This window comes from Calliopsis andreniformis, unplaced genomic scaffold (genome assembly GCF_051401765.1).
Source record: "Calliopsis andreniformis isolate RMS-2024a unplaced genomic scaffold, iyCalAndr_principal scaffold0025, whole genome shotgun sequence".
Lineage (NCBI taxonomy): Eukaryota > Metazoa > Arthropoda > Insecta > Hymenoptera > Andrenidae > Calliopsis > Calliopsis andreniformis.
Genome location: NW_027480434.1, coordinates 3,097,775 through 3,109,007, shown reverse-complemented (window position 1 = coordinate 3,109,007; position 11,233 = coordinate 3,097,775).

Genomic DNA, 11,233 nt, shown 5'->3' with positions numbered 1-11,233 from the left:
TACGCTTGAAGCATAAAGTACAATAAAAATACAACGGTCTTTTCATCGTATAACAGGAATAATTGCAACAAGCGTGAAAGTAATGATCATTTGGGCGTTTCGGGCATACTGGACTTAACTCTGAGGCATTGCTGCACCAGATCGATTAGTTTGGGCCTAAGAAGTCAACGCCAGAAACATAAAATACCATATAAATACAACAGTTTTTCCATTGTATAAAACGAATATTTGCTACCAGTGTAAAATTTATGGTCATTTCTACGTTCCGGGCAACCTAGGCTTCACCCTAGGGCGTTGTTCCACCATGTCGAATAGTTAGGGCCTAAGAAGTGAACGCCAGAAGCATAAAATACAATATAAATACAACAGCTTTTCCATCGTATGAAACGAAGAATTGCAACCAGTGTGTAAGTTATGGTCATTTCTACATTCCGAGCAACCTAGGCTTCACTATAGGGCGTTGCTCCAACAGATTGAATAGTTAGGGCCTCAGAAGTCAACGCCAGAAGCATAAAATACGATATAAATACAACAGCTTTTCCATCGTATAAAACGAATAATTGCAACCAGTGTGGAAGTTATGGTCATTTCTACGTTCCGGGCAACCTAGGCTTCACTCTAGGGCGTTGCTCGACCAGATCGAATAGCTAGGGCCTTAGAAGTCAACGCCTGAAGTATAAAATACAATAAAAATACAACAGTCTTTCCATCCTATAACAGGCATAATTGCAACCCGTGTGAAGGTGATGGTCATTTCTACGTTCCGGGCAACCTAGCCTTCACCCTAGGGCGTTGTTCCACCAGATGGAATTGCTAGGCCATAAGAAGTCAACGCCAGAAGCATAAAATACGGTATAAATACAACAGATTTTCCATCGTATATAATGTATATTTGCAAACAGTGTGAAAGTAATGGTCATTTCTACGTACCGGGCAACCTAGGCACCACTCTCGGGCGTTGCTCCACCAAATCGAATAGCTAGGGCCTTAGAAGTCAACGCCAGAAGCATAAAATACGATATAAATACAACAGCTTTTCCATCGTATAAAACGAATAATTGCAACCAGTGTGGAAGTTATGGTCATTTCCACGTTCCGGGCAACCTAGGCTTCACTCTAGGGCGTTGTTCCACCAGATGGAATATTTAGGGCCTAAGAAGTCAACGCCGGAAGCATAAAATACGATACTAATACAACAGCTTTTCCAACGTATAAGACGAATAATTGCAACCAGTGGGAATGTAATGGTCATTTCTACGTTCCGGGCAACCTAGGCTTCACTCTAGGGCGTTGCTCCACCAGATCGAATAGTTAGGGCCTAAGAAGTCAACGCCAGAAGCATAAAATACAACATAAATACAACAGATTTTCCATCGTATATAATGTATATTTGCAAACAGTGTGAAAGTAATGGTCATTTCTATGTACAGGGCAACCTAGGCCCCACTCTCGGGCGTTGCTCCACCAAATCGAATAGCTACGGCCTTAGAAGTCAACGCCCGAAGCATAAAATACAAAATAAATAAAACAGTTTTTCCATCGTATAAAACGAATAATTGCAACCAGTATGAAAGTTAACGTCATTTCTACTTTCCGGGCAACCTAGACTTCACTCTAGGGCGTTGCTCCACCAGATCGAATAGTTAGGGCCTTAGAAGTCAACGCCAGAGGCATAAAATACAAATTAAATAAATCAGTTTTTCCATCGTATAAAACGAATAATTGCTACCAGTGTGAACGTTATGGTCATTTCTACGTTCCGCGCAACCTAGGCTTCACTCTAGGGCGTTTCTCCACCAGATCGAATAGTTAGGTCCTTAGAAGTCAACGCCAGAAGCATAAAATACGATATAAATACAACAGCTTTTCCATCGTATAAAACGAATAATTGCAACCAGTGTGGAAGTTATGGTCATTTCTATGTTCCGGGCAACCTAGGCTTCACTCTAGGGCGTTGCTCGACCAGATCGAATAGCTAGGGCCTTAGAAGTCAACGCCTGAAGTATAAAATACAATAAAAATACAACAGTCTTTCCATCCTATAACAGGAATAATTGTAACCCGTGTGAAAGTGATGGTCATTTCTACGTTCCAGGCAACCGAGGCTTCACCCTAGGGCGTTGTTCCACCAGATGGAAAGTTAGGTACTAAGAAGTCAACGCCAGAAGCATAAAACACTATATAAATACAACAGTTTTTCCATCATATAAAACGCATAATTGCAACCAGGATGAAAGTTATGGTCATTTCTACTTTCCGGGCAACCTAGGCTTCACTCTAGGGCGTTGCTCCACCACATCGAATAGTTAGGGCCTTAGAAGTCAACGCCAGAAGCATAAAATACAAAATAAATAAAACAGTTTTTCCATCGTATAAAACGAATAATTGCTACCAGTGTGAAAGTTATGGCCATTTCTACGTTCCGCGCAACCTAGGCTTCACCCTAAGGCGTCGTTCCAGCAGATGGAATAGTTGGGGCCTAAGAAGTCAACGCCAGAACCATAAAATACGATATAAATACAACAGCTTTTCCATCGTATAAAACGAATAATTGCAACCAGTGTGAATGTTATGGTCATTTCTACGTTCCGGGCAACATAGGCTTCACTCTAGGGCGTTGCTCTACCAGATAGAATAGCTAGGGCCTTAGAAGTCAACGCCCGATGCATAAAATACAAAATAAATAGAACAGTTTTTCCATCGTATAAAACGAATAATTGCTACCAGTGTGAAAGCTATGGTCATTGCTACGTTCCGCGCAACCTAGCCTTCACCCATGGGCGTTGTTCCACCAGATGCAATAGTTAGGGCCTTAGAAGTCAACGCCAGAAGAATAAAATACAATATAAGTACAAAAGCTTTTCCGTCGTATAAAATGAATAATTGCAAACATAGTGAAAGTAATGGTCATTTCTACGTTCCGGGCAACCTAGGCGTCACTCTAGGGCGTTGCGACACCAGATCGAATAGTTAGGGCCTTAGAAGTCAACGCCCGAAGCATAAAATACAAAATAAATCAAACAGTTTTTCCATCGTATAAAACAAATAATTGCAACCAGTATGAAAGTTAACGTCATTTCTACTTTCCGGGCAACATAGGCTTCACCCTTGGTCGTTGCACCAACAGATTGAATAGTTAGGGCCTTAGAAATCAACGCCCGAAGCATAAAATACAAAATAAATAGAACAGTTTTTCCATCGTATAAAACGAATGATTGCTACCGGTGTGAAAGTTATGGCCATTTCTCCGTTCCGGGCAACCTAGGCTTCACTCTAGGGCGCTGCTCCATCAGATCGAATAGTTAGGGCGTTAGAAGTCAACGCCAGAAGCATAAAATACAAAATAAATAAACCTGTTTTTCCATCGTATAAAACGAATAATTGCTACCAGTGTGAACGTTATGGTCATTTCTACATTCCGCGCAACATAGGCTTCACTCTAGTGCGTTGCTCCACCAGATCGAATAGTTAGGTCCTTAGAAGTCAACGCCAGAAGCATAAAATACAAAATAAATAGAACAGTTTTTCCATCGTATAAAACGAATGATTGCTACCGGTGTGAAAGTTATGGTCATTTCTCCGTTCCGGGCAACCTAGGCTTCACTCTAGGGCGCTGCTCCATCAGATCGAATAGTTAGGGCCTTAGAAGTCAACGCCAGAAGCATAAAATACAAAATAAATAAGCCTGTTTTTCCATCGTATAAAACGAATAATTGCTACCAGTGTGAACGTTATGGTCATTTCTACATTCCGCGCAACATAGGCTTCACTCTAGTGCGTTGCTCCACCAGATCGAATAGTTAGGTCCTTAGAAGTCAACGCCAGAAGCATAAAATACATATAAATACAACAGATTTTCCATCGTATAAAACGAATAATTGCAACCAGTGTGGAAGTTATGGTCATTTCTACGTTCCGGGCAACCTAGGCTTCACTCTAGGGCGCTGCTCCACCAGATCGAGTAGTTAGGGCCTTAGAAGTCAACGCCAGAAGCATAAAATACAAAATAAATAAAACTGTTTTTCCATCGTATAAAACGAATAATTGCTACCAGTGTGAACGTTATGGTCATTTCTATATTCCGCGCAACCTAGGCTTCACTCTAGTGCGTTGCTCCACCAGATCGAATAGTTAGGTCCTTAGAAGTCAACGCCAGAAGCATAAAATACGATATAAATACAACAGCTTTTCCATCGTATAAAACGAATAATTGCAACCAGTGTGGAAGTTATGGTCATTTCTGCGTTCCGGGCAACCTAGGCTTCACTCTAGGGCGTTGCTCGACCAGATCGAATAGCTAGGGCCTTAGAAGTCAACGCCTGAAGTATAAGATACAATAAAAATACAACAGTCTTTCCATTCTATAACAGGAATAATTGAAACCCGTGTGAAAGTGATGGTCATTTCTACGTTCCAGGTAACCTAGGCTTCACCCTAGGGCGTTGTTCCACCAGATGGAATAGTTAGGGACTAAGAAGTCAACGCCAGAAGCATAAGACACTATATAAATACAACAGTTTTTCCATCATATAAAACGAATAATTGCAACCAGGATGAAAGTTATGGTCATTTGTACTTTCCGGGCAACCTAGGCTTCACTCTAGTGCGTTGCTCCACCAGATCGAATAGTTAGGTCCTTAGAAGTCAACGCCAGAAGCATAAAATACAAAATAAATAGAACAGTTTTTCCATCGTATAAAACGAATGATTGCTACCGGTGTGAACGTTATGGTCATTTCTTCGTTCCGAGCAACCTAGGCTTCACTCTATGGCGTTGCTCCACCAGATCGAATAGTTAGGTCGTTAGAAGTCAACGCCAGATGCATAAAATACGATATAAATACAACAGCTTTTCCATCGTATAAAACGAGTAATTGCAACCAGTGTGAAAGTCATGGTCATTTCTACGTTCCGGGCAACCTCGGCTTCAATCTAGGGCGTTGTTCCAACAGATCGAATATTTAGGGCCTGAGAAGTCAACGCTAGAAGCATAAAATACAATATAAATAGAAGGGCTTTTCCAGCGCACAAAATGAATAACTGCAGCCAGTGTGAAAGTACTGGTCATTTCTACGTGCCGGGCAGCCTAGGCTACACTCTAGGGCGTTGCTCCCCAAGATCGAATAATTAGGGCCTAAGAAGTCAACGCCAGAAGAATAAAATACAATATAAGTACAAAAGCTTTTCCATCGTATAAAATGAATAATTGCAAACATTGTGAAAGTAATGGTCATTTCTACGTTCCGGGCAACCTAGGCGTCACTCTAGGGCGTTGCGCCACCAGATCGAATAGTTAGGGCCTTAGAAGTCAACGCCCGAAGCATAAAATACAGAATAAATACAACAGTTTTTCCATCCTATAAAACGAATAATTGCAACCAGGATGAAAGTTATGGTCATTTCTACTTTCCGGGCAACCTAGGCTTCACTCTAGGGCGTTGCTCCGCCAGATCGAATAGTTAGGGCCTTAGAAGTCAACGGCAGAAGCATAAAATACAAAATAAATAAAACAGTTTTTCCATCGTATAAAACGAATAATTGCAACCAGTATGAAAGTTAACGTCATTTCTACTTTCCGGGTAACATAGGCTTCACCCTTGGTCGTTGCACCAACAGATTGAATAGTTAGGGCCATAGAAGTCAACGCCCGAAACATAAAATACATAATAAATAGAACAGATTTTCCATCGTATAAAACGAATAATTGCTACCGGTGTGAAAGTTATGGTCATTTCTCCGTTCCGGGCAAGCTAGGCTTCACTCTACGGCGTTCCTCCACCAGATCGAATAGTTAGGGCCTTAGAAGTCAACGCCAGAAGCATAAAATACAAAATAAATAAAACTGCTTTTCCATCGTTTAAACCGAATAATTGCTACCAGTGTGAACGTTATGGTCATTTCTACATTCCGCGCAACCTAGGCTTCACACTAGTGCGTTGCACCACCAGATCGAATAGTTAGGTCCTTAGAAGTCAACGCCAGAAGCATAAAATATGATATAAATACAACAGGGTTTCCATCGTATAAAACGAATCATTGCAACCCGTGTGGAAGTTATGGTCATTTCTACGTTCCGGGCAACCTAGGCTTCACTCTAGGGCGTTGCTCGACCAGATCGAATAGCTAGGGCCTTAGAAGTCAACGCCTGAAGTATAAAATACAATAAAAATACAACAGTCTTTCCATCCTATAACAGGAATAATTGCAACCCGTGTGAAGGTGATGGTCATTTCTACGTTCCAGGTTACCTAGGCTTCACCCTAGGGCGTTGTTCCACCAGATGGAATAGTTAGAGACTAAGAAGTCAACGCCAGAAGCATAAAATACGATATAAATACAACAGCTTTTCCATCGTATAAGACGAATAATTGCAACCAGTGAGAATGTAATGGTCATTTCTACGTTCTGGGCAGCCCAGGCTTCACTCTAGGGCGTTGCTCGACCAGATCGAATAATTAGGGCCTTAGAAATCAACGCCAGAAGCATAAAATACAATAAAGATGCAACAGTTTTTCCACCGTAAAACAGGAATAATTGCAACCAGTTTGAAAGTGATGGTCATTTCTACGTTCCGGGCAACCTAGCCTTCACCCTAGGGCGTTGTTCCACCAGATGGAATAGCTAGGCCATAAGAAGTCAACGCCAGAAGCATAAAATACGGTATAAATACAACAGATTTTCCATCGTATATAATGTATATTTGCAAACAGTGTGAAAGTAATGGTCATTTCTACGTACCGGGCAACCTAGGCACCACTCTCGGGCGTTGCTCCACCAAATCGAATAGCTAGGGCCTTAGAAGTCAACGCCAGAAGCATAAAATACGATATAAATACAACAGATTTTCCATCGTATATAATGTATATTTGCAAACAGTGTGAAAGTAATGGTCATTTCTATGTACAGGGCAACCTAGGCCCCACTCTCGGGCGTTGCTCCACCAAATCGAATAGTTACGGCCTTAGAAGTCAACGCCCGAAGCATAAAATACAAAATAAATAAAACAGTTTTTCCATCGTATAAAACGAATAATTGCAACCAGTATGAAAGTTAAGGTCATTTCTACTTTCCGGGCAACATAGGCATCACCCTTGGTCGTTGCACCAACAGATTGAATAGTTAGGGCCTTAGAAGTCAACGCCCGAAGCATAAAATACAAAATAAGTAGAACAGCTTTTCCATCGTATAAAACGAATAATTGCAACCAGTGTGGAAGTTATGGTAATTTCTACGTTCCGGGCAACCTAGGCTTCACTCTAGGGCGTTGTTCCACCAGATGGAATATTTAGGGCCTAAGAAGTCAACGCCGGAAGCATAAAATACGATACTAATACAACAGCTTTTCCAACGTATAAGACGAATAATTGCAACCAGTGTGAATGTAATGGTCATTTCTACGTTCCGGGCAACCTAGGCTTCACTCTAGGGCGTTGCTCCACCAGATCGAATAGTTAGGGCCTAAGAAGTCAACGCCAGAAGCATAAAATACAACATAAATACAACAGATTTTCCATCGTATATAATGTATATTTGCAAACAGTGTGAAAGTAATGGTCATTTCTATGTACAGGGCAACCTAGGCCCCACTCTCGGGCGTTGCTCCACCATATCGAATAGTTACGGCCTTAGAAGTCAACGCCCGAAGCATAAAATACAAAATAAATAAAACAGTTTTTCCATCGTATAAAACGAATAATTGCAACCAGTATGAAAGTTAAGGTCATTTCTACTTTCCGGGAAACATAGGCATCACCCTTGGTCGTTGCACCAACAGATTGAATAGTTAGGGCCTTAGAAGTCAACGCCCGAAGCATAAAATACAAAATAAATAGAACAGTTTTTCCATCGTATAAAACGAATAATTGCTACCGGTGTGAAAGTTATGGTCATTTCTACATTCCGCGCAACCTAGGCTTCACACTAGTGCGTTGCTCCACCAGATCTAATAGTTAGGTCCTTAGAAGTCAACGCCAGAAGCATAAAATATGATATAAATACAACAGGGTTTCCATCATATAAAACGAATAATTGCAACCCGTGTGGAAGTTATGGTCATTTCTACGTTCCGGGCAGCCTAGGCTTCACTCTAGGGCGTTGCTCGACCAGATCGAATAGCTAGGGCCTTAGAAGTCAACGCCTGAAGTATAAAATACAATAAAAATACAACAGTCTTTCCATCCTATAACAGGAATAATTGCAACCCGTGTGAAAGTGATGGTCATTTCTACATTCCAGGTTACCTAGGCTTCACCCTAGGGCGTTGTTCCACCAGATGGAATAGTTAGGGACTAAGAAGTCAACGCCAGAAGCACAGAACACTATATAAATACAACAGTTTTTCCATCATATAAAACGCATAATTGCAACCAGGATGAAAGTTATGGTCATTTCTACTCTCCGGACAACCTAGGCTTCACTCTAGGGCGTTGCTCCACCAGATCGAATAGTTAGGGCCTTAGAAGTCAACGCCAGAAGCATAAAATACAAAATAAATAAAACAGTTTTTCCATCGTATAAAACGAATAATTGCTACCAGTGTGAACGTTATGGTCATTTGTACGTTCCGCGCAACCTAGGCTTCACTCTAGGGCGTTTCTCCACCAGATCGAATAGTTAGGTCCTTAGAAGTCAACGCCAGAAGCATAAAATACGATATAAATACAACAGCTTTTCCATCGTATAAAACGAATAATTGCAACCAGTGTGGAAGTTATGGTCATTTCTACTTTCCGGGCAACCTAGGCTTCACTCTTGGGCGTTGCTCCACCAGATCGAATAGTTAGGGCCCTAGAAGTCAACGCCAGAAGCATAAAATGCAAAATAAATAAAACAGTTTTTCCATCGTATAAAACGGATAATTGCTACCAGTGTGAAAGTTATGGCCATTTCTACGTTCCGCGCAACCTAGGCTTCACCCTAGGGCGTTGTTCCACCAGATGGAATAGTTAGGGCCTAAGAAGTCAACGCCAGAAGCATAAAATACGATATAAATACAACAGCTTTTCCATCGTATAAAACGAATAATTGCAAACAGTGTGAAAGATATGGACATTTCTACGTTCCGGGCTACCTAGGCTTCACTCTATGGCGTTCTTCCACCACATCGAAAAGCAACGGCCACAGAAGTCAACGCCAGAGGCATAAAATACAATATAAATACAACACCTTTTCCATCGTATAACAGGAATAATTGCAACCAGTGTTAAGGTTATGGTCATTTCTACGTTCCGGGGAACGTAGGCTTCATTCTAGGGCGTTGCTCCACTAGATCGAATAGTTAGGGGCTTAGAAGTCAACGCCAGAAGCATAAAATACGATACTAATACAACAGCTTTTCCAACGTATAAGACGAATAATTGCAACCAGTGTGAATGTAATGGTCATTTCTACGTTCCGGGCAACCTAGGCTTCACTCTAGGGCGTTGCTCCACCAGATCGAATAGTTAGGGCCTAAGAAGTCAACGCCAGAAGCATAAAATACAACATAAATACAACAGATTTTCCATCGTATATAATGTATATTTGCAAACAGTGTGAAAGTAATGGTCATTTCTATGTACAGGGCAACCTAGGCCCCACTCTCGGGCGTTGCTCCACCATATCGAATAGTTACGGCCTTAGAAGTCAACGCCCGAAGCATAAAATACAAAATAAATAAAACAGTTTTTCCATCGTATAAAACGAATAATTGCAACCAGTATGAAAGTTAAGGTCATTTCTACTTTCCGGGAAACATAGGCATCACCCTTGGTCGTTGCACCAACAGATTGAATAGTTAGGGCCTTAGAAGTCAACGCCCGAAGCATAAAATACAAAATAAATAGAACAGTTTTTCCATCGTATAAAACGAATAATTGCTACCGGTGTGAAAGTTATGGTCATTTCTACATTCCGCGCAACCTAGGCTTCACACTAGTGCGTTGCTCCACCAGATCTAATAGTTAGGTCCTTAGAAGTCAACGCCAGAAGCATAAAATATGATATAAATACAACAGGGTTTCCATCATATAAAACGAATAATTGCAACCCGTGTGGAAGTTATGGTCATTTCTACGTTCCGGGCAGCCTAGGCTTCACTCTAGGGCGTTGCTCGACCAGATCGAATAGCTAGGGCCTTAGAAGTCAACGCCTGAAGTATAAAATACAATAAAAATACAACAGTCTTTCCATCCTATAACAGGAATAATTGCAACCCGTGTGAAAGTGATGGTCATTTCTACATTCCAGGTTACCTAGGCTTCACCCTAGGGCGTTGTTCCACCAGATGGAATAGTTAGGGACTAAGAAGTCAACGCCAGAAGCACAGAACACTATATAAATACAACAGTTTTTCCATCATATAAAACGCATAATTGCAACCAGGATGAAAGTTATGGTCATTTCTACTCTCCGGACAACCTAGGCTTCACTCTAGGGCGTTGCTCCACCAGATCGAATAGTTAGGGCCTTAGAAGTCAACGCCAGAAGCATAAAATACAAAATAAATAAAACAGTTTTTCCATCGTATAAAACGAATAATTGCTACCAGTGTGAACGTTATGGTCATTTGTACGTTCCGCGCAACCTAGGCTTCACTCTAGGGCGTTTCTCCACCAGATCGAATAGTTAGGTCCTTAGAAGTCAACGCCAGAAGCATAAAATACGATATAAATACAACAGCTTTTCCATCGTATAAAACGAATAATTGCAACCAGTGTGGAAGTTATGGTCATTTCTACTTTCCGGGCAACCTAGGCTTCACTCTTGGGCGTTGCTCCACCAGATCGAATAGTTAGGGCCCTAGAAGTCAACGCCAGAAGCATAAAATGCAAAATAAATAAAACAGTTTTTCCATCGTATAAAACGGATAATTGCTACCAGTGTGAAAGTTATGGCCATTTCTACGTTCCGCGCAACCTAGGCTTCACCCTAGGGCGTTGTTCCACCAGATGGAATAGTTAGGGCCTAAGAAGTCAACGCCAGAAGCATAAAATACGATATAAATACAACAGCTTTTCCATCGTATAAAACGAATAATTGCAACCAGTGTGGAAGTTATGGTCATTTCTACGTTCCGGGCCACCTAGGCTTCACTCTAGGGCGTTGCTCGACCAGTTAGAATAGCTAGGGCCTTAGAAGTCAACGCCCGAAGCATAAAATACAAAATAAATAGAACAGTTTTTCCATCGTATAAAACGAATAATTGCTACCAGTGTGAAAGTTATGGTCATTGCTACGTTCCGCGCAACCTAGG